This window comes from Periplaneta americana, chromosome 9, assembly GCF_040183065.1.
Source record: "Periplaneta americana isolate PAMFEO1 chromosome 9, P.americana_PAMFEO1_priV1, whole genome shotgun sequence".
Taxonomy (NCBI): domain Eukaryota; kingdom Metazoa; phylum Arthropoda; class Insecta; order Blattodea; family Blattidae; genus Periplaneta; species Periplaneta americana.
In genome coordinates this window covers 67963444-67989002 of record NC_091125.1, presented here as the reverse complement: position 1 = coordinate 67989002, position 25559 = coordinate 67963444, and the positions used below count along the sequence as shown (strand labels likewise).

The following is a 25559-nucleotide window of genomic DNA, read 5'->3' as shown; positions in this document are numbered from 1 at the left end:
TGTATAGTATTTACTTTTCAATAAATTTTTGTCGTATTGATAGCTACCACATCTTGTTGCAGATCATTATATATTTTTTTTATATTATTACCGATACAGTACTATGTATATTTCTAACATTAATTTACATTTTCCTTTTTTTTTTTTTTTTTTTTTGTTCATTTGAATTGATTAGAATGCCGATATTTTAAATCCAAGATTTGGACAGCACCAATATGACGATACTAAAAATAATGAAAAAGCTAAGTCCCTTAAATATTGTGATTCAATTTTGAGTGAACATAATTCAATTGAAGAAGAAATTAAATAGAGAATCATGTCAGATAATTTACCATTCTACACTAACATGGTAGAGCTTTTTAAAAGCTAATTAATATCTAGAAATGTTAAACTGAGAATTTATTATTTAATAGTAAAACCTGTAGCCTATTTACCTATGCACATGAAACATTGGTTACTGGTACTCAAGGATTAGTACAAACAACCACTATTAATATTTGGAAAGAAAAACTAAGAAGAATATGAATATGGACCAATTAAATATATCTGGAGAATTCGAAGAAATTATGAGTTTAATAAATTAATGAAACTAAAAATATTATAAATTTTATCAAGTGTCAAAGACTTAGAGCAAGTGCTGGCTAAAAGGGAGGGAAGTACAGTATGGATGTGTGGTGAGAGAGCCAGCCAGACAGTGGGGAAGTACTGAGAGTAAGACTTACTTCTCCCCTCTGTCCACTGAAGCAGAAGCAAGTATTACTGTTGAAGACTCCAATCTTGGAACTTGTGGGGTGAAGAAGCGGAGTGAAGCGGGGAATCAAAAACAACAGATAACGTACTGAGGCATGTTTATCATCATTGCACGTGTTCAGTATTACAAGACGTTCAGAAAATAATTTAACCCATCGTAGACCGGAGCTCGAGGTACTAGTATCTGGCGCAAATAAATGAATTTCGGAACAAGGGACAATCATTTTTTTATATAGATGAGACCGGGGTGAATAACCATATGATATTTCGAAAATGTTGACAAAATGAGAGTGTAAGTGTCCACGTGAACTGAGGAGAATTCTGTAGACACATTGAAAATATAGAAAAACAATAGGGTACTGTGAAAAACATGGACTCCAATCATATATGATTAATAAAATTATTGGGTTTGTAATGTTTGGGACCGATTATACAAGTTGACTGCAGTATGGTACATAGCCGGGGATGTGAGATAGTACGAGGACAATGACTTGGTTCTGCGATCGATTACACGAATTACAAGGTGCACATAAATCTGGACAGGTCTAAAAGTAAATATATGCTACATAGCATTACAAAGATATATTTTTACATACCTTTCGTTATGTGCAGAAGAATTTTTCGTGGGTTTGAGTTTCCTCCTTTATTTTCTTGTGCTACAATGGCTCTGTATATAACATCGCTTGTCACCTCGTATGTTTGTGTTACATAATTTACATGTGAGCCATTAAGAGTAGAAGTGGTGTAAGTCAAGAATGGGTAATGAGGATTAAAGTAAACATTCTGTAAAATACAGCGCAAAGTAGCAATTAATATTCAATTTATTTAAACTATTAGTAGTTAGTGGATACCACGAAAGATATATTAATTGATATTTTGCGCTGTATTTTACAGAATTTTTATTTTAAACCTCATTACCCAATTTTGACTTACACCACTTCTGCTCTGAACGGCTCATGTAATGTTCCCGTCATTCACTTCAAAACTCTCACCAAATTCCGCTGCAGAAATATGCACCTGAGAACCTTCAACCTTCAGCATTATTATTCAGCAGGTACACTGTTTACACATTCTACGGTAGTGACTGGCAAACGGAGTATTCAGCAGGTTTATGCATGCTAGAGTACTGATTGGTGAATGGATAATTAATCAACTTGACGCCACCGTAACGCACCCTATCAGTCCCCAACATTACAAGTCTAGTTATTATAAATTTAAGGGGGCTTACGACAATGGTAGTGATAGTGATAACATTAGTAATACTGATGACGGTGATGGCAGTAGGGGTAGTGAGAACAGTGACACCGCACCTGAATGTGATGCTGACATGACTTGCTCAATAGCTTCCTCTGTGAGGTAGGAACAGAACACAATTTTTAGACATCTGGTAGCAGGCTAGCATTACTAATAGGAGTCACTTTCGCGAACTGTAGGGTCGCGTCGCATTTCTGTCAGGTTCCAAGATTAGAGTCTTCAACAGTACTTAAAATGTGGGATTTGTATTGTATGAAAGGAAATAATAATTTTGAATCTATGTATTTGGCTTTAATAAGTACAATATTTCAATGGAAAGAGATATATTTTAGAAACTTTAATAGGAAAAATGAACATAAAATCACACAGTTTATCCACTTGCTAAATAATAATAAAGAAAAACAATGTTACATCAATACTTATTTGCTGCAATTTTCAGTAGTGTTTATGTTACGAAGGCAAAGATAGAAATCCTTGGCGTCAAATTTGACTCTCTCAGCCTGAGAAATACAACAACAACCTTATGTTAATACTTATTTGCTACTATTTTCAGTAGCACTTACGGTACTTTTAGCAAAGAGAGAAATCCTTGGCCTCAAATTGGACACACTCAGCCAGAGCATTGACACTGAATTTGTTTATGGCATCCTAGAATGGTGAGATGATTTTGTGAACTTCATATGGGAAAACAACTGTTCACATATATTATTACTATTATTATTATTATTATTATTATTATTATTATTATTATTATTATTGGGTTGTAAGGGGTAGTGACGTGCATCCCATAACCTCTCCTACCCAAATCCCAACCCCACCTGCTCGTGGTGCAACCTGCTAATTAACTAACGGGGACTCTGGGGACCGAGTCATGGCGGTATAACCATTACATCTAGTACAGAGGAAATGCTGTACTCCTATGCCTGTCCAGAGACTATAGGTGGCAACCCCACCACTGGACTTACTTCCTCCAGGCTAGTAACCTGTTGGAAGGACATCTTCTTACTAAAAAGTCTCTACAAACACAGAAAATATAGACAAAACTAGAGATCACATGTCATTAGAATACCTCGTTCTAAAATTCCACGCCAAATTTTAAATTACCATCCTGTGGGCAAGAGATCCTTGGGCAGACCGTTCAAGTGTTGGCAAGAGACCGTAATGGGCCACTAGGCCCAATACATGCAAGGATGATGATGATGATGATTATTATTATTATTATTATTATTATTATTATTATTATTATTATTATTATTATTATTATTATTATTATTATTGTTGTTGTTAATAACTTACTGTTCTCTTCTACCTTACCACTGAACAAATTTTTATTCACTTCACCCATTATATTGGTATTACGTATCTGTATACAAATTATACATCTGCATTCAAGCACTGATTTCAGTTCTATGTAGCATAAGGCAGCCAAGCTTAACATAAACTATTATTTCGTATCTATGTTATACTTATATGGTATATAATCTTGGACTACTAACTATGTGGTTAGCAGATTAAAGACTTAAATGACTGAATAATATTAGAGGTTCCCCAAAAATGTTATATGGAGACACCAAAATATTGAATGTCCCTTCCGGAATAAAATGTGTGTACATCAGGGATATCAAAGCACCTGGACTGCATACTTTCAAGAACCCATACATCATTTCCCTAAGAGCGACGATTGTACTTTATCTTGCTAAAAAGTGAACCTTGATGGATTTGTATTGCTTGTAATATGAGCATGTAGTACAGTGCTTTGACATCCCTGGTCTACACTTAACGGAAAAAAGATGGGCCGACCCTTGGTTGATAGAAATGTTAAGTTCTATCGCACGGTTCACTCGTGTAAACGCACTGAACTTCAAGGCATTGCTGTGATGTCTCTTCCTTGAAAGTCGTCCGTCTACAATGAAGTCAACCTTACGAGCTATGTGTGGCCCAGTGGTAAGATGTCTGATATCCGTACCAGAGGTTGTGAGTTTGCATCCCAGTATGGCAAAATTATCTTTTCTTTATTTTTGTTTTTAATTAATTTACTAGTTTAAATGTGAAATGGCATTTGTTCATAAACTTCGTTATGCCTGCCTTGTAAAAATATTATTGTCCATCACCTGTGGGATGTTAATAGGCAAGACCTGGCCTGTATAAACAAAAATACTTGTTTCACATCCTAAAAGACCAGATGCATATCAAACATAAATAAATAAGTAAATAAACAAAATATATTTGTTAATATGTTAACAAAAAAAGGCCTGTGGTGAGGACTAGAATCTCGACCACAAACCACCTGCGTCAACAACTGCCCTCATTCTGCGTGGCATGGAGTCCACAAGATTATGGAACAGGTCTAAATTCATGGCCACCTCCTCCCACGCATCTAGAACTCTATCCCACAATTCGTCAGCTGTCCGAAAGGGTGGTTGTTCTGCCCAATTAGAGCGTAGGATCCATTTCACTGTAGCCCACAAATTTTCAATCAGATTCATATCTAGTGATTTTGGAGACCGTCGACCAGGTCAACATCAAGTCTCCTCGTAAACCATCTTTGAATCTGGTTGGCGGTGTGTACTGGGTGATTATTCTGCTGGAAGAAAAGTGTTCCTTCTGGATATCGTTCGTGAGCAGAAGGAATCATTACATTTGCCAAAATGTGTTGTTTGTAGACTTCTGCCGTAAACCGACCACGGATGCGTTCTGCCCCATTTCTCCAATCGAAGTCCTGTCGGAGAGTAGCATACACTAGACAGTCCACGGCATGCTCCATCGTCAAATGTTCTCTCCTTACAGCTCGAAGACACCGTAGGCCATGCTCTCTAAAATGTCTCCTCACAGTGTGTGGGGAACTTGAAAAGTTGGAAGCCATCTTGAGTTGAGAGGCAGTTCTAAAGGGGTGGTTCTCAACTTCTCTCAATAACATGGCGTCCTCTTCCCTTGTAGAGATGCGTGACTGACCAGGAATGGGGTGATTCACAACTTCACCATTCTCGATAAAAAATTTAGCCCACCGCTTAGCAGTTGACAATGGGACTTCAATCTCTCTGGCCGCCATCAACGCAAAATAACCTACACGAACCAGGACAATAACTTGTTGACGGAGTTGTTGTCTCTCTACCATCTTCAAACGTAATGACGTGACAGGACATTTTATTAAAAGATAGGAGTATTGCTTGAAAGAGAGATGCAGGTTTATTATTTATTAGAGTTTGGGCATATTCTAAGCAATGTCGCCACATAAATTTAGCTTTGCGAGACATATATGATGACAAATTTGTAATTAAAAAAAAAGAATATTGTGGGAGAATCGAACCTTGAGCTACTACTATTAACTCGTTCAATAGACCAATGCCGTAACGAGTTATGCTACTGAGACTGTTAATATCGTTTCGGCATAATACGTGGTTTTCCTGTTCATATTTTCTTTGGTTGATTTTATATTTATCAATTTTATTATTATTTCACTCTTTAGAGGCCCTGATGTATCTAGAATGAACCCTCCATTCGATTTTATAATATATTTTAGACTCTTAAACAAAATACAGCAATTTCAATGGTTTAATTATGTGTTACTTGGTGAACTATGGCTTTGACAAGACGAGCATGCGCAATGTTATGTATATGAAACTTGGAAAATGTCGGCGGCCCGTTCTTTTTGCTGTTAAGTGTACATATAAGAAATAAATTTGCAATTTTCTGAACTCTGAAGGAAAAAAAAAGAGATGTATGTAGGATCTTATGTTTTTTTAATAAATTACACTTTACGAATTTGTTTATATATTTTTAAATTTGAGAACATTACATAACTTACTCTATTTTTATATTCTGAATTAGTACAAAAATGATCAATTATGTAGTAGGTAACGAATTTGCAAGATCTCAAATTTTGCTTAAAATATGGATAATTATAATTATGAAACCATTAGAAAAATTGTAAGCACATTATAATTGAAGTTTTTAGAACGCTTTTTGAACATGGGAATGGGAAATTCGTGTCGACATCTGGGATGCTATGCATAGACATTTCGCTAGCTAAACTAGCCCTGGCCATCAACTGATTACTTGTACAGGATTCATATCATATCATATTGCTAACACTGGTTTATGAATACGAAAAACGTTAGTTCGCTGATCATCCACCGGAAGTCCGCACTAAGAATGTCTATGAATATGGCCCCTGGTGACCTTCATTCGACTAAATTCGTATATTTACTGTAACTACTTATTGAGAAATTTAATATTAAAAGCAAAGAGAATTTTCTTTATGAGGCATTATTAATATAACTTTCTGAAATTAAAGGAGACTGTAAAGAATTACCCTTTCTACTTCCTGTATGGGCTTTATTTATATTTTGTTAAACTCTATTATACGTATTATCATAGCCTAGCAATTCAACATTGGCCCTAGTTTAATATTTTAGATATTACTTCATAAAATATTTCGCGTATGTCTTATTGATGTTAAAAGGTTAACTACTACTATTAATGTTTAGGTCATAATAATTTCAGAAAATTTGACCTCGCATTTAAAAAAAAAAACGGTGCTTCTGTCATTGAAAGGCCTTCACTGGGTAAGGCTAACGGTGGGTTAAAATATCCCCAACTAGTATTACTTTTCATTTTATAGAGCGTTAAATTTATCGTACTTTCGTAAAATTCTAAGTTTTGGAAGAACATTATTCAGAGACATTTAATGGTAGGATTTTCAACGGCATCTCTTTTTAAAGCAGACTCAGAGAGTAATATAATGACTTCGGAGAAATTTTTTTAAATTCTTATTCACTTGACTAGGCACATTTATTCATAATACTTTTTTTCTTGACGAAATAGCTAAAACATAAAAATGCGACCATATGCAGCTCATAAGTTCCGTCATGCAAGTAGTTCGCGCATTCGAAAACAACTCGAAATGAAAGATGTATTTTATAACACAATTTCTCTAAATATTAAAATAATTTTACAGACATATTACATAATCACTACACTAACCTGTTACTGTTTACTGATGGTTGCTTCAACACTATCGGCAGCATGGGAGAAAAGTTTCATTTCCAACTTCATTGTGGAGACAGGTATGAAGGCATGCGATGTTCTTGTTCCAGACACTGTTCGGGAGAGTTCGAATCTCCGTTCTAACTCTTTTAATTCACTGGCATACTCTTCATTTGTGCAGTAAGAAACTGTAACTGCTTGTAAACCCGTTTCAATCCATTTGAATAATTCAAGTGGAGTTATTTGTTTATCGACGGGCCTTTGCACGCTAGCTCTTGCAGCTAATCTCTTAATGGTACCTCCGACACCGTCACATGGTTCTTCGCCGTGTGAAGTTGTGAAAAAGTGCCACTGTGCCTCTATACCATATTCTCCCTCATGATGGCATAAATTAATGAACTGTTTTCTGTTTTTGTATTGGGAGGCCGCACCATCACTGAAATAATAAAGTTTTTTTTTTTTTTTTTTTTTTTTTCACATTTGCAAATTTGTGTTTTAAAAAATTTACCAAACTTTCCTGAAAGAGATGAACTGCGACAGAGTCGTGTTTTAGGCATTCAGACATTACAACAAAAACACACACTCGAGAGCATCGTAGTTTCTATGGTAAATGACGAAAGGGTGTAATGTGGCCTGAAGGTTGTTCCAATGAAATCCGTGCACCTCGTTCTGTACAATGAAGGCATAGTTTTCTGAAAAATCTAAAACTACTGCGTATTCCCCTGGATTTAATTTGGTTTTCACATCAGAGTAATGGTCATTCTGTTGTGCAGCTATGAATGAATGTGTTTTAAGCATGTTCAGTTTTTCGAGAAGCACGTGTATAAATTCATCGGTGTCCTTTTCCATTTGTTCGAGACTAGTTCTATCAACATAAATCCACTGCTTGTAGGCTACTTTGTCAATCATAAATTTCTCAAAAATAATCCCGAATTGTTGTTTTAAATTTTCTGTTCCGGGACACACTGTGCATTCGTTAAAATAACATGAGGGACGTGCAGGATTGCATATGATTCTAGCAACACAATCTTTATAGGATTTTATGGGAAAATCCTCTTCCTTTGTCAGTACTGCCAAATTTGCTCCGTCGATCATCAGTTTAACATTTTGGTGGATTAGGCAGACACAAACCGTGTGTGTGCCAGAGGAACTTGCTAACACACAATTCTGAGGCCTCAACTGGAGAAGCCTACCTTAACAGAAGGATATTTATCTTTAAATTGCTGATACAATTCCATCAGATTGCACAGAATCAACTTCTTCTGAATATGTTCTTTTTTGCCGTCTTCTGTCCTCACTGTCACAAAATCCTTTTTCCCTGGTATTGTCCGATTTCTTCTGAGTGGTAAAATTCACGAACCAAAGTTATTGTTTCTTCTGTCAGAGAATGTCCCTTATTTTCTAGGCTACACATTAAAAGTCCCCTCTTTGCTAAATTTTTAGCTACTGGAATCATATGTTTTGTTGCTGCAAAATGTTGTTTAAGCTTTGAAATGGGCTGTGATAAAGGGAGCAAAGTTAAAATATCATTTTTTTTTTTTTATTCCTACTTTCAGCGGATGTGAATGCTCTTTTAAGATTTTCTAATATTTCGTCTTCAGGTTCTTGCTGAGTGTCACTGCTTTCTGATTGGTGAAAAAATTTTCTATTTAAAGCTGTTGCAATTTTCTTGGCTTTAGTTTTCGCGTACTTCTTTTGTGTCATTCTTCGTATTTTTAACGGACTTTCCCTAATAGAAACAAGTGATTGATTTAATTTTGGAATCGAAATTTCTTTCTGAAAGTCATTAGAAGTAGTAGTAGTTGTTGTGCTAATAGTAGTACCATCACTTGTATTATCAGCACTATTCACTTCAATAATTTCCTCTCCTGTTCTTTCTTCTGTAACACTTGGGCGGCTCGTGAACTTGTGGATTGGGAGAACTGCAGTAGATTTCGGTACATATAAATTTCACTTCTTGATACCATTACTAATTAGTATGGGACAAAAATAAATGCACTACATATCGAAAAACCAAAACTTCCTGACTTAGTTGGGAGATGTCTGTGGGACCATTTGCTAATCCCTAAGAAAAACTAATACAATCGATTTCAGTCTGAATTTCAGATCGGCAAACACTCAACTTACAATCTACCAGTTCATTCTGAATTGTCTTACAATAACCTTAAACAGTGACATGTTCCAAATGATTTTTGAGAGGCTCGTTTAGATTACTGACGAACTGTAGCAACCCACGAAACACATCAGGGTTCTTCGAATCGTTTTTTCATCATGTTCCCTAAGGGGAAGTTCATATTGGCCACAAAATTTCATACAATCAATATTTTTTAAAAATAATTTCACGATTTTTTTCTCACTTCTTGATTATGTTTGAGAATGTTTGTTCTGTTCGTTTCACTTAATTGCACAGCAGTATGAGTTGCGTAACATAGCCAATGAAACAACATTTTTCAGGTGAGACTGCGAAGATTCGTGCATTTTGCTTTTTAGGGGCAAATGTCCTAAATCTGTCACACCACTCCTAGTCCATGCAGCATCACCACCGAAGAGGAGGCAAGGAAAACAAAATACAGAATTTTTTTTTTTGTTCACATCACGTAACCACAAATGCTTAGCGTAAATTTCATTGTTATACTTCCTTACATATATGCACTATTTCGGCTGAATGAAGCTTAAGTAAGATTTAAGTCGGGTAACGGACGACCCTTTAATTTCACTTCATTACATCAATATTCTCAGCAAGGGAAAGTTGAGAAAAATAAAATTAATATTCTGTAATTCACACACACTCATGCTTGCACATTTGCACTGGTTAAGTTACGGTACTAAGACGTCACACCAAAGCAACACTCAGATATACTGATGGTCAACAATTTTCTAAAACTGGAAACGAAGTCTCTTTCGTATTTTACGTGCTATATCAAAAGGATTCTACTCGTGCAATCATTTTGAGTTAAGGCAAATATTAGGTTCTGCTGGAGCTGGATATATACGTAATAATCAAAAGAGAATATTAATTTCGTTATATTAACTCGATAAGATTCTACAACAATAAGTATGTGAAGAGAAAATAAAAATTTTGTCATTAAGTTTCAAGGGAAAAGAGAATCCATTTGACGCAGCATTACAATAGCGGTATGGGAGGAGAGGAAAGATCCCTTGTGGCCTGGCTCTGCAAGCCACTGCAGTGAGATAGGATTTTAAACAGCGGCAGTTTCCCTCTGCTTCCCTTCACCTCTCTACCCCCTGACCATACAAGACACACTCTCTATGAGCTGACCACCCTGCACATCCCAGGACGACTTTGAATGCAGTGTCAATTCCAATACAGTCGATGCGCAAAAAGATTATGCATAAGATAATAGTATATATTCCCGGCCAGATGAAATAAAAAGCAATTTACCAATAAAAGCTGTAACAATTCTTCTAAAAATTAAAATAAATAATATTTTTATTTTCCTGTGAAAACAGGGAGTGCTGCAGCTCCCCAGCTCTTATGGACGAGCCGCCCCTGCACTTGGGTTATCTGCACTGCCTCCTACATCAATTTTATCACTGTAATAGGTATCAGAATTAGGATTTGTAATTTGTTCCGCACAATATTTAGAAGTACCGGTAATATCCGTAGGGGATGGTCTAGTCTTGTATAATTGCACGGAACATGTTTTACACATTCTCACAGAATTTTTTTTAAGTTAATGGGAATGTTAAATTTTTCCAATATCCAATATCAACTTTTCTGTGGCCCTTTTTCTATGTAATCGTTGGAAGGGGTGAAGTAGCGATCTGTCCTAAAACGATTTTCCATTTTGGGCACCCTATAAAAAAGGATTTGGTTTTCAGTACCGATAATGTGCACATGTATTTTTGTAACGCGATTCTGTAATAGTACGATTGATAGCTATAATTCTTGCTTTTAAGACAATACGTAATCATTATCTTATCTTAATGTAGTAGTTTTTGTTGAATTTTCTGCAACACAATAAAAGAAAACTCTCAAACAGTGGAACTGAATAACCACTGTCACTTTGTAATAATACACACAGAAGACCAGCTGGTGGGTCACGTATTCGTCTCATTCCTTGTGTTGTGACAACATACCAGCTGTTTCAAGACCACTGAAGGGCAGCTGATAAGAATATTCTGGCTCCTCTCACATCGCCACATGACGCTGCAGAGAGTGCATATTTTTATAGCGAGATTTGAAATATTTATTTTAAGGCTTTTCATTTAAAAAGCTTTTAAAAAGAAACTGTATGATTTTTGTCTCAACAATAATATTATAGTATTTTATATCCATATTTTTTGGTGGTAACATGTTATAAATCACAAAAAACAGTATGTCCATAATTTCCACAAACAATAAAATATGTGTTACACCCCATTAATATACTTAAATGTGGATTACAAAATTAGCTATAGCTTAAGTTTTTATTTCGAAGCCAGACGTAGTAGTACACGTTTAAAGTAAGAAGAAAATACAAAATACGCTAAATTTTAAGGAATTTTATCTGAAAAACTACTGGGCTGACGAAGGCCAAAATTTTTACATTTACTAGTTCCCATATGAGGGCGACCGGGTAGCTCAGTTGGTAGAGCAGCTGGCTACGGACTGGAAGGTCCGGGGTTCGATCCCAGGTGACAGGATTTTCTCTCGTTGCCAAACTTTCAGAACGGCCCCAAGGTTCACTCAGCCTTCTATAAAATTGAGTACCGGGTCTTTCCCGGGGGTAAAAGGCGGTCAGAGCGTGGTGCCGACCACACCACCTCATTCTAGTGCCGAGGTCATGGAAAGCATGGGGCTCTACCTCCATGCCTCCCAAGTGCCTTCATGGCATGTTACGGGGATACCTTTACCTTTTTTAGTTCCCATATGAATGAATGAATGTATATATTTGTCTTTAAGCAATATACCTTTCGGTTAGTATACAGTGCCTACAGTGCCGTCTCCCCGTTTTACAATGCCTCTCGTACAAGTCAATTAGGACATTACTTTGTTTAAATTTCTTATTGCAATTCTTCCACTAGTCTTTTTTAGTTCCCATATACTAAACTTTTGTACGAATTTTCAGACAATTCTGACATGTCATATTATGGAATAGCCCGTACTGTTTACCATTCTTGCTTCTACAGCACTTCTGTAAATGGAAATTCAGAACTCTTGGTTGGCTGAAATAGTTTTTTAAATCTCTGAATATGATAACGCAGAATTGTATGGCCTTTTCTAGCCTTCCAAAGTGAATTCATCTCTAATACAGAATTAATTATCGTTTTGGTAGTACAGGATGTTGGGGGGAGGAAGATGAAGACTTTAGTATAATTTGCTTCAGTTCCAATTTTCAGTGCAGAAGGCTCGCTGGCTAACTCCTGATGGTGTCTCTGGTGTCTAAAGTTTAAAAATGGTGTGAAATATTCTCTACAGTTCATCATTTTCTCTTATTAGGAGGGGTAATTAATTCAGCCTTATGTGAATCTCACCTCAGAAATGGAATGAAGTTCTGTCAAACTAGCAATTTCAGAAAAGTTTTAGCTTAGACCTACTCGTTTTGAAGACATTAGAAAACAGCCAACCAATGTCACATAAAATTGAATAATCAGGTGATAACATTAAATGTCTTTTTAAATAATTCACAGGTTGGTAGTTGTATATAATATTCTTTATTATTCATTATAACTGATATCATTTATAAATATTTATTAAAATAAAATTTACAATGTATTTATGTTCATGCTTAAATACATCATGAAATGTACAGAAAAGATTTAGTTAGTGTCTGACTATCATTTATACAAAATTCTAATTCGAATCTGAACACATGTTTTTAGCTTGTATTGGCTCCATATATGCAAGACATACCGGCATGCTTTACAGTGTCATGGTGTGCTCAGTAAAGCGTTTTTGATAAAGTTTTACACTAAAATAACAACTTCTCGATAAACGAAGTTAAAATAGCTGCTGATACTTAATTCACATTATTTTATTTCTGAGGTTTTACTTACATGAAATTGTACCAAAGTTGGTAAAAGTAAGAAATAACAATATAGTGACTCCCAATTACATCATCTGCCATTATGCAGCTAAGTAACAACTTCTCAGTTGTATTATTTTCAGTCTTTAATGAACATCGTACAACTATCATTATTATAGTGCAGTGTACCACAGAAATAGGAAGACAATTCTTCTCATCATAAGTATAATAAAATTATTTATAACAATTTATACTACGAATTTGATATCTGAAGGATTTAATATACCCCGAAATAATCGGATACCAACATCTTTTTCTTTCAAATTGTCACATAATTGTTTTTAATCATTGTTCATTATGAATTGATTAGTAGGGCGATCTATTGAACCCTTATTTAGGGCGGCTTTTGTTAATATATATATATATATATATATATATATATATATATATATATATATTTTCATATTTATTATTTAAAGAAACTTCCACCGGGCCATGTGACTATGCCATCTCGGCCAAGGATGGATGTCCTTCGTTATTGATGTGTCTTGTGTGTCTCTATGGAGGTCCCTACACTATGCTGACTCCAGGCTAGGAGAGGTCCACATACTGTATGTGTCTGTGTCTAGAGTGTGTGGTGCATAAAGTTGTCCCCTATGTAAATTGTGCAACAGGAGAAGGTTCAAGAAAACTGAAAAAAATTTCTAACTGTAGTGGTTATTTCAGTTCCTATCAGAAGACTAAACACCTAACAGTGATGAATTTTAAAATGCCTCCTCAAAATTTTCTACAAAAACTGAGAAAAGCATGAAAACCCCAGTCAGGGCAGTCAGCTTTAGGCCTCTGAATACTGGATCTCTGGCAATGTATTATAAAGTACTTAATGGTTAGCCCACTGATCATATTTCATCTGAACCTTTGATGTCCACAATATAAATAGAACTTTCTTACTTTTGTTGTTTTACTTATTTATTTGTTCAATTTATTAAATAATCAACTTGTTTAACCTTCCTATGTTAATGAAGAAACTGTTACGGTATTTTACCTTAATTAATGACTAGTTTCTACTTATTTCCGCATTCTTCAGAAGACAAGCCGAAACTAGTCATTAATTAAGGTAAAATATAATAACAGTTTCAACATTAACACAGGAAAGTTAAAAAAGTTGATTTAACAAACTGAACAAATCGTGTTAAGACGTGTTGAAAGTGTGTAATCAAAATTTATACTATTTATTTCTTTATCTGTCACATATTTTAAGTAGGTGCATCTACAGCTACAGTGATTATATTAGCATTGATAAAATTACAAGATAAAATAATAATAATAATAATAATAATAATAATAATAATAATAATAATAATAACAACAACAACATATTTTCTTAAATGATTGGCCATGTCAGTTGTGTCTTAAGGCAACTTGTTAACCACAAGCAGCTTCATTTATCTGTTTCAATGAATCCATAAACGTTTTTCTTTCTTATTAGACTGCGGAATTCATGAAAATACTGAATAAGAACACTTAAGAAAAGTTTGTATTCCTATGCTGGTTGTAGCTAGTAAATTCGATTAAGTTAGGTTGATGTTGCATATTTTTAAGAATTTTTTTTCTAGAATGGCACATAATTTTTAGTCTGTTTATTTAAGTACATTTATTAGTTATTTCCTTAGTTTTATAAAACAATATAGATGTCTGTGAAAGTCATAATACTGCGATTTGGCAAATATGTGTTCTATTTATCAGAGTGTCCATGACAACTGCAGGATTTTTTCTTTCTACATGTTATATTTTTAATCATGGTAGAATGGCATAAGCATAACCATATGTAATTTGACTTGTCCCATATTCTGTACATGATCGGATGATGATGATGATGATGATGATGATGATGATGATGATGATTATGATGAACATTTTATTAACAATGGGAAAAGATCTTTCAAAATCCTCTTCAATAAGTAATTCATTGGCCTTGAATAATTTTAACAAGTAGCAATCTTTGAGCTATTATGGACCATTTAACTCATATACATGCTCTTAGAGTCACACTTATTTCTGCCACTAAAATAAACACTGTGGCACAGTCAAAAATAGAGATGTATACAAAATTATTTTTTTCAGATATATTGTCTTGAAATACGAAGAAAACTATACAAAAAAAAAGTTCAAGTAAATTTATTCATTAAATTTGTGTAATAATGTTTACATATTGGACTAGCAATCACAATCTACAAGAATAAGGGCATAAATTGGGAGTCACTGTTACAAAAAGAGACTGAAAATTCTTAAGATTAGCTTTAAGAATTATTATATCCATATACAATTATACGACTCATACAATACTACTGCAAACATAAATAAATTATAGAAATATAATTCGTGTATTATGGTAAGGCAGTGTTTATACTTCAAAAAATACAAGTTTTTAATTTATTTATAAATGATACAAAAACATTCTAATATGTCACCAAGAATGTCTGTTGCAGTATTTCTAAGTAGTTATGTTGTATAACCATGAAATTACTAAATAAAAGTATAATTTACAGTTGATGTGTCAAAGTGTGTAGCTGAAATATCAATATAACTTTTCTCAAATTATGTTAAAAAATATAACCACAAGAATTATTACTGATTACATTAAAGTAATAATCTAGATTATTGGACGTGATGTAACCATATTTCACAATGTAACTGAGATGTTATCCATGAGATGATTTGGCAGTTACGTATAATTGCAGAGTATCAGGCAGAATAAATTACGTGTCTCAAGAAATACCTTCTTCACTATCGATTGGTCAACTACAAACTTGATCTCGGAAAGATTTAAATCTGGGCCTCCAGTACTCAAAGCCAATGCATTAACCATCGGACATGAATGAATTCACTGTTTTCCTTTCAAGATAGTGTAAAATCATTCACTACTAGAGTCTAGCTTTATTTGTGCAAAATGTATGGTGCATACAACATTTTGGAACATATAAGTAAGAATATTATTTTCACAATATCATACCTTTGTCGACCATTTTAGCATATTTGATTATGTATCTAACTGATTATTTAAATGTGCGTGCATATGTATGTACGTACGTACTGCCAGGGGTGAGAAAAATGCAAGTGTGTTGTGAAGCTGAGAGTGGTGGTATTCTCCCTTCCACTCTGCCATGCAACATATCTGTATATTGCAATCATTGTCAGATTGGCTCTCTTGATATTCATCTGTTCGTATCTGCGCTCTAATTTTCCTTGTTATTCGTTATAGCTATCATTTGTCAAGTAACATTTGCTGTCTTAAAGTAAATGTTCTGTGCAAGATGTGACACAATGTTTTTATAAAAGTAGATGTCACTGAAGCTTGTAATGCTCGTGGTATGCTGGACTGCTGGTGGTTACACTCATTAGGCATGCAATCTTCTGAGCTCCTAATGGTATATTTATATTATAATGCGTGTTCAGTGCAAGCCACCAGTGTAGTTCAGTTGGCTAAGACACTTGCCTGCCGATCCAGAGTTGTGCTCGGCCATGGGTTTGATTTCTGCTTGGGCTGATTACCGATTGGGTCTTTTCTGAGATTTTTCCCAACCATAAGGTGAATGTCAGACAATCTATGGCAAATCCTCGGCCTCATCTCGCCATCGCCAATCCCATCGATGCTAAATAATCTAGTAGTTGATACAGCGTCGTTAAATAACCAACTAAAAAAAGGTCAGTGCATAAAGTGGCTTTGAAAGAGGTGACGGTCTGCATCTAATTTGAATGAATACAGAAAGGGTAGCGGCATTAATTTCAAGAGAATGAGTAATCATTTAGAAACATGAGCTTCAAAAGGGAACAGAATATAACATGGGGCCTATTTAAAAAGTACAATTATAAAAACTAGAAATAACCTCTTAACAAGCAACAAAATTAAAAAAATTAAAGCAATAGAAAGTTATTTCTATTGTACTACATTATTTATTTAAAGTGTAAGACACTTACAATGAACATTGTTAATCGAAACTCACAGCTTTCCACACTTCCTCGCTTTGGCATATAGGATGTATTTTGTACTAGTCTAATATAATTTGAAACAGATACTGATTTTACAAATATGAGAAATCAGAGTTTAAATGACAAGACCCTGCAACTTCCATTGTTAACATAACAGGCCAGCTCATCTTATACCTTCTATTATATGAATTGTATCCATTTTGAATTATCAGAAGATGTTAACCCTTTATATGAAAAGTTTATAACAATTTCATTAAAATTAGTATATCAAGGAGTTTTTTCATCATATTCATAATATTTAATTAAATGTAAACTAAATAAAATAAAATATTTGGGAGGGATGATAACTTTACATGAAGATCATTAATTTCACATTTCATCAGTCTTATTAGTCATACTGGCTTATGCATATCCGGCTCATATTGGCCCACTTTAAGCACTGGCATGTGTCCTTGAATATAATGTAATGTACATGTGCATGTGCATAAGTATATAAAATAATGTTGAAGGAGAATTATTTTGACAAACTTTTTCGGGGTAATACGTGAAATAATAATAATAATAATAATAATAATAATAATAATAATAATAATAATAATAATAATAATAATAATAATAATAATAATAATAATAATAATAATAATATTTTGTTAAGTATGGTTAATGCATTTAGACTGTTAACAGAATGTCCAGTGCCATGAACAGGAATATATCAAATATTTTCAAACTGATTATAGCTATACAGTCCAATCAGTCTGCTACTATAGCACTTCCGCCTTGTATCATCTGTTTCTTCTCGTTCATTCCCTTTTGGTGCAACTCAGAACTATTTAAAAGTAGTATTATAACAATGGATCTGAAATGCTTCTTTATGAATGTACAGAGACCTTTAAGAATTTGTACATCAGAATTTAATTTATGGGACTAGAACAATATTAAAATATTATTGTACACTTAAGCAGATTTTCGAAAGCATGGGCACATGCTTCGATGCAAAACTGTTCGAGGAAAAGATGCAGCAGGGATTGACTTATGCATTCAAGATGGTCTCTCATGACTGCTGCTGTTTCTGCCAAGTGCCAATATGAGCAATAAGACAACACAGAATAAGCTGAAATAATTGAAATGTCATATAATGAATGTATGATGATCCTACATCTATTGGATTGTGGCTATTAGTATCTTCCATGGATAGGGTAACTGTTGTAACTACCACTGATCATCAGAACTGCAGCTACATCAATAAGTAGCCTATTCTATTGTAATTTATTATTCATTGTAATTATACGTTTATAATATATATTTTAATAAAAGTATTTGCAAATTCCAGTATTCGTTTCTGCATACATATATAAGCTCTAGTCATTATTGTTAGTGGCATATTGGAAAAATTCACATTTGGGCCCTCTTGAATCATTATCAGACACATCAAAGTCGTTGTTGCCTGTATCATGCAGGCTAACAACAATTCTATAATAGAACAGTCAGAAGAAAAATAGTTAAATTAACAAATATTGAATATTTCTAGGGAACTTTTTAACAAGAGAGCTGTTGGGCCTATTACAATGCCACTGATCAATATTTATGGTAACACTGGAAAGGTCAAACTTGATTTAGATGAAAATCTCTGTTTATTCTAATTCCCATAAAATGAATGCAAAATGTAATGTTATTAAATTTATAAATATGGTAACTGATTTTGATAGCTGCAAAAATGTCATTACAATAAAAGAAGATATCATACAACATATTGACAATAAAGATGAAATAACAGTATGGATGTTTGTATGAATATTCAAAGTAAATGTATTAAATACCGGGTAAGGTGGGGTTACTTGAGACATCGGGGATATTTGAGCCAAATCAGATGTTTAGATGTTTTCGTTTCTGTGATTTTTGTAATTTTTTAATTCAAATTTTGGAATTAAAGAAAAGAAAATTATATGTGCATATTATCTCAGTGAATTATAGAATATAGCTAAAAATAATAAACTACATATATACTGTACCCAAATCTATAAAATATTATCATTTAAGGTTTTATTAACTCAAGTAACCTCATATGAAGTTTAACTTGCACCACATAGCATTTTTAAATGGGTGGCTCAAGTATACCCATTTCCTGGGTAACTTGAACCACTAATAAAACAATAAATAATTATTAATAATAATAATAATAAATATTATTCTTTATGAATTAATTAGTAGGCCGATCTATCGAACCCTTATTTAGGGCGGCTTTTGTTTATACAAATTATCTATCATAACAATAGTGACAATGCAATAAAGCTGCTTGCCTATGGTTTGTATGTCGCAAGATTCAACATATAGGAGAGCAAAGAAAGTTTCTCAAGGTATACGTTTTTTGTAGGAGTTAATGAAACTTTCTGAGGTGGTTCAAGTATCCCCAGTTTACGGTATATTTTTAACTATTACCATGAGATAATTGATCATTCTTTTCAATTTGTTACACATTAAAATACGAAATATTTATACAACATAGAAAATAGACAAAATAGGCCTACTGTATAATCAAAATATAGCCTACAGAAGGCTATAATTTGCAATTATTAAAGGATATCAAACTAGATTACTTCTATTATTAATGTTTAAAAATGTATTACAATTTGTGTTTAAATATTAGCCTAATCATATCATAACAATGAAAATTAATTTGCCATTTTGCATCATATATGCTGACCCATGATTTGAAAATCGGATTTCTGAATATAGAAACACTATCAAAGATAGCCTAATTAGCCTATACTCTCTATCATAATCAAGTCTTACTCTTTACTTTATCAGGAAGACATAATCTCTGTCATTACAAGCTTCTAATGTTTTAAAAGTCATGTTGAAGTTAAAGTTCAGATAAGTTTAATACTGTATATGATAAGAAAAATTATATTACAATTTCAGTCAACAACTTATCAGATTGGTACAAAAACAAGTTTTGTTACAATGATCACCAAGAATTATAATGTGATCATTGTAACAAAACTTGTTTTTGTACCAATCTGATAAGTTGTTGACTGAAATTGTAATATAATTTTTCTTATCATATTCTAATGTTTTGTTCGTAATATTCTAAACCGTCATACTCCTTTGCTTTTTTGGTCCATAGATGAGTAATTTTCTTGAATTAAGTCATGTATGATCACAAAATGGGTTTAAATGAAAGTGGCATCATTAGCACAGTGGTTACGTGACAAGTAGGATTTTAAGATTTATGATTTTAAATGAAAGTCTAACGTACCAGTACATGATCTAGTCTCAATAACTTACATATTTTTAAACACATCAAATTAGAGTTTAAATACCTACGATACTAAATGTAATGATACATGTCACTACAAAGCTGTGATGTTTTCTGACCAAAAATATTAAGTGGGCTAAACTTAGAAAGTCTCAATCTTACATGCAGAAAATTGTAAAATGTTACTATATTCAGAATTATATCATAATTGTAACAATCTTACTAGTTTTCAAAATCGAACATTGAACAACTTCGCATATTTTGTCAATAAATTGCAATCCTTTTCGAGCACACAATGCAAATTTGGGACAAGTCTTTTAAAATCAGTTCCTACACCGACCATTGCTGCTGCCCTTCCACTATAAAGACTACAAATGAGACTTTACCGACCTCTACACCTGAAGCTTGGGGTTGGTTATCATATTATAACGAAAGAATTACTGGCAATCACTCGATCTGTAATGAATTATTATTTCTGCATAAAGTCTTAAAATGTCATTTAATTATTGTTATTAGTATAAATACTTCATGTATGGTACACTTGAACGTTACTTGTAATAATTGTGCTATAATGGCCACACTGATTCTTTGAGTACCTAACTGCAAGAAACAGATATGATCAGTCTTATATTTAGAAGGCTTAATGCGAATTTTATTATGTGAGAATCTAATTAATTCATGAAAACAAATTTAAAATGATGGAAATACAATATTAATTGACCATAGTCGTTTACTTTAAATTTTAATTATTCCACTTTAAGTTTAATTATTAATTTAAATTTCTGCAAGAAATGCTTATAATCCAACTATTGTGGCATTCAATTTGTTTTATTGTGATTTATGGGGAAATTACTATGTACTGACTATTCTATTTTGGGAACAGTAAAGTTGTCCTTGAAATAGGAAAAATCAAATGCGACAAATATATATTTTATACACAAATCTCACGCATTTTAGTAGTTAAAACAGTGAATGATTGTGAATTAGAATATACCCATAAGCTTAAAGCATATAATTACCTGGTAAGTAGCTGCAAAACCATGACAATAATTTAACTTACGACATTAATATAAACTGGTGGAAGGAAATGAACCTAACATTAGTATGGTATATTGCACAAATTTTACATTTTAAGCATTCATATATTTATGATTTTGAGTGATGTAGGGCAGCTACTGGTATAACAATTTTTATGACGTTCATTGGTAAAAGTGCAGAATACGAGGTGATACACACGAAAAATACTCGCCATACATTTGCTTCTCCCCCCCCCCTCCCTCTCCAAGGGAACTTTTGGTTGAGGGAAATTACTCGTATTTATTCCCCGATTTTTTTTAATTTAATTTTTCATGTCTTGTATCCATAGGCCTAGTTAACTTTAGACCAAAAGTGATATTATATGTAACATCTCGGATTCTACACTTTAACATGTTCATTTATTGATAACAGTGGTGACAAATCATCAAACATCCTGCAGCCTCCATACACTCATGGCTGTTGTCTAACAAACAAGCACACAGAACTATTAATATAGCTATTGCAGCTAAAATACCGACAACGATCAAAATAATCTCTGTTCCATTATCAGTCTCTTTTGAACCAAAATCAGAACTTATTTCTCTACTTGCATGTCTGCGTATTCTTGCAGTCCTCTTGTCACATTGTATTCTACTGATCTGATTTGACCAAGAGAGATAATTATCATTCTGAGACATATGACATGTTACACTGCCTAACTGCACTCCTTGATTAATACTCCAATTATACACAAACTGAACATAACATCCACACAACCAAGGGTTATTCTCTAACTTCAGGTTATTCATATGTCCCAATGGCAATATAACATTTAATTCAATATACAGCAGCCTATTGTGACTAAGATCTAATACCAGAAGATTCTCAAATGATGTGAAAGCATTTCCATGCACTGCGCTTATAATATTGTGTTGTAAATACAGTTCTTGTAATCCAATTTTTCCTTTCTTGAATGAATGCTCATAAATTTTTGAAATATTGCAGTAACTAAGGTTGAGAATTACAGTAGATTTTGGTATAAAAAGTGACACATTCTCTGGCAAATGCAGACGTGAATTATTTGAAAGTGACAACCACATCAATCTTGGTGTAAATGCGAATACTTCTGGATGGACAGAAAAAATATTGTTCGCTGAAAGATCAATCATTTTCAAATATCTCTGACCCACAAATGCATATTGATTAATGTATCCTGCAACTTTCTGACCTGAAGTTATATTTTCCTGCCCTATCTTCACTAGTTTGTAGAAAGCATTCCTTTCCAAAACTGTTATCTTATTATGTGACAGATTTAATGCTTTCAAGCTCCCTCCAAGTTCTGGCATGTATTGTAAGGAACTTTTCGAACAGTCCATCTCGTTAGCTGGACACCGGCAGGGGCTCACACAGACTGAAGTAGACTGGTGGACCAGTAACAGCAGAATTAAAAAATACATTTTGATTTCACAGTGAGAAAGATTTGCAGAAAAACAATTTAACAACACAATAAAGTTTTGATGACGCATCACTCTTGTCCATTTCTTCACTTGCACACATTACGTAGCCTACCGGTAAGAATAAAATTAAACAAAAACATGTCATTTAAATTCAAAAGTTATAGAAGCATTTTTCATATCAAGTTAGTAGTAGTAGTAGTAAGGTACTTTCATCTTGGTACTTGCTTGGTGCTAAAACACATTTGAGAGGTACAATGGTTACACTTACTGAAAAGAATAATTAATCACTCCGTTTTCCTCTGTACCCTCTAAAGCACACATCTATACTCGGACTGAATGAAGGCAAGATAACTGTGAAGGAATGGAAGTGAGCAGAGGTAATGTTGACAATTCCACGACACGCCCCTCTCATGCGGATCGCGTCCACTTGACGAGGTCACCTGGCGCAGTACTCCTTGTCACTGATTATTTTAATATCGACGACATTTTGTTATTGTAAACAGTTTCGCAGTCATATCTGAATGACGTATTACCCATTCGAAATGGAAGTAAATCGGATTACAAACAAGAGCTAATGCAACATACGAATCACAACCGCCATTAATTGTGCAGTAACGCCAACTTTGTCTATATATAACTAGCAAAATAACAAGATTATGTCATAGTATTATCCCTGATTACGTTGTGATCAGGGGTATTATACATTATTGTGAGAGAAAGGAAATAAAGGACGAAGCAGACGAGATGTTTCACTACACCTGCTATCTTATAGCATTATTGAAGAAATCAATCGTAGATAATTCATAGCGTACCCATCCTGCACCCAACCCAAATAAATTGCCCATACTTCGCTCTCGACATGCGTAAACAAAACATATGACGTAACCGTTGCTTAATCTCGTAAGCAACGGACATAACTCGTGCCGGATATATCTTGAACTTGATTTTTGTTTTATATTGTCTGTTGTACGCTCAGGGTTGCCATACGTAAAACTGTAGTTGTACGCATACGCAGTGGCGGCTCGTGAACTTTTCGATTGGGGGAGCTGCAGTAGATTTTGGTACATACAAATTTCACTTCTTGATATCATTACTAATAAGTATAGGACAAAAATAAATGCACTACATATCGAAAAATCAAAACTTCCTGACTTAGTTGGGAGATGTCTGTGGCATCATTTGCCATAATCGCTAAAAAAAACTAATACCATCGATTTCAGTCTGAATTTCAGATCGGCAGACAGACACTCAACGTGCAATCTACCAGTTCATTCTGAATTGTTTTAGAACTACCTTTAAACAGTGGCATGTTCCAAATGATTTTTGAGAGCCTCGTTTAGATTACTCACGAATTGTAGCAACCCACGAAATACACAAGGGTTCTTCGAATCGTTTTTTCATCGTGTCCCCTAAGGGGAAGTTCATATTGGCCACAAAATCAATATTTTTTAAAATAATTTCACGATTTTTTCTCATTTCTTGATTATGTTTGAGAATGTTTGTTCTGTTCGCTTCACTTAGTTGCGCATAAATATTAGTTTCGCCTAACATTGCCAATGAAACAACATTTTTCAGGTGAGACAGCGAAGATTCGTGCTTTTTAATTTTTAGGGGCAAATGTCCTAAATCTGTCACACCACTCCTAGTCTATGCAGTATCACCACCGAAGAGGAGGCAAGGAAAACAAAATACAGAATTTTTTTTTGTTCACATCACGTAACCACAAATGCTTAGCGTAAATTTCATTGTTATACTTCCTTACATTGTATATGCACTAGTTCGGCTGGATGAAGCTTAAGTAAGATTTATGTCGGGTAACGGACGACCATTTAATTTCACTTCATTACATCAATCTTCTTCGCAAGGGAAAGTTGAGAAAAATAAAATTAATATTCTGTAATTCACACACACTCATGCTTGCACATTTGCACTGGTTAAGTTAACGGTACTAAGACGTCACACCAAAGCAACACTCATATATACTGATAGTCAACTATGTTCCAAGAGTGGAAAAGAAGTCTCTTTCGTATTTTACGTGCTATATTAAAAGGATTCTACTCGTGCAATCATTTTGAGTTAAGGCAAATATTAGGTTCTGCTGGAGGTTGGATATATACGTAATAATAAGGCAAAAGAGAATATTAATTTCGTTATATTAACTCGATAAGATTCTACAACAATAAGTATGTGAAGAGAAAATAAAAATTTTGTCATTAAGTTTCAAGGGAATAGAGAATCCATTTGACGTAGTATTACAATAGCGGTGTGAGAGTGGAGGAAAGATCTTCCCTTGTGGCCTGGCTCTGCAAGCCACTGCAGCGAAATATGGGTTTTAAACAGCGGCAGTTTCCCTCTGCTTCCCTTCACCTCTCTACCCCCTGACCGTGCAAGACACACTCTATTAGCTGTCCCGCCCTGCAGATCCCAGGATGACTTTGAATGCAGTGTCATGTGTCAATTCCAATACAGTCGACGCGCAAAAAGATTATGCATAAGATAATAATACATATTTCCGGCCAGATGAATATAAAGCAATTTACCAATAAAAGCTGTAACAATTCTTCTACAAATTAAAATAAATAACATTTTTATTTTCCTGTGAAAGCAGGGAGTGCTGCAGCTCCCCAGCTATTATGGACGAGCCGCCCCTGCTCATACGATTATTTTTACTAATTGTATGAGGTACGACCGCACTCTTATGTCGTACATAATTTTGTACGACTATTTCACTGAAGGGAAACAATTATTTTGGAACTTCAATGTTGGTTTATAATTAAAATAAAATTGGTGGTTAATTCGTCCCTTTTAGACCAGTTTTCTTAATTAAGTATATCCTTGACTAATATTAAAGAAACATGCTTTAAATGGGGGGGGGGAAAT

The 25559-nt window shown here is 34.0% G+C and overlaps 1 long non-coding RNA gene across 1 annotated transcript; it reads right to left on the bottom strand.

Moving 5' to 3' along the window:
• Positions 1 to 12629: 12629 nt before the first annotated feature.
• LOC138706051 (uncharacterized) lies at positions 12630 to 24085 on the bottom strand. The gene is made up of 2 exons (XR_011333887.1): positions 22948 to 24085; positions 12630 to 22787 (listed from the first exon to the last, which is right to left on the bottom strand). It is a non-coding gene; the product is annotated as an uncharacterized lncRNA (long non-coding RNA).
• Positions 24086 to 25559: the final 1474 nt, after the last annotated feature.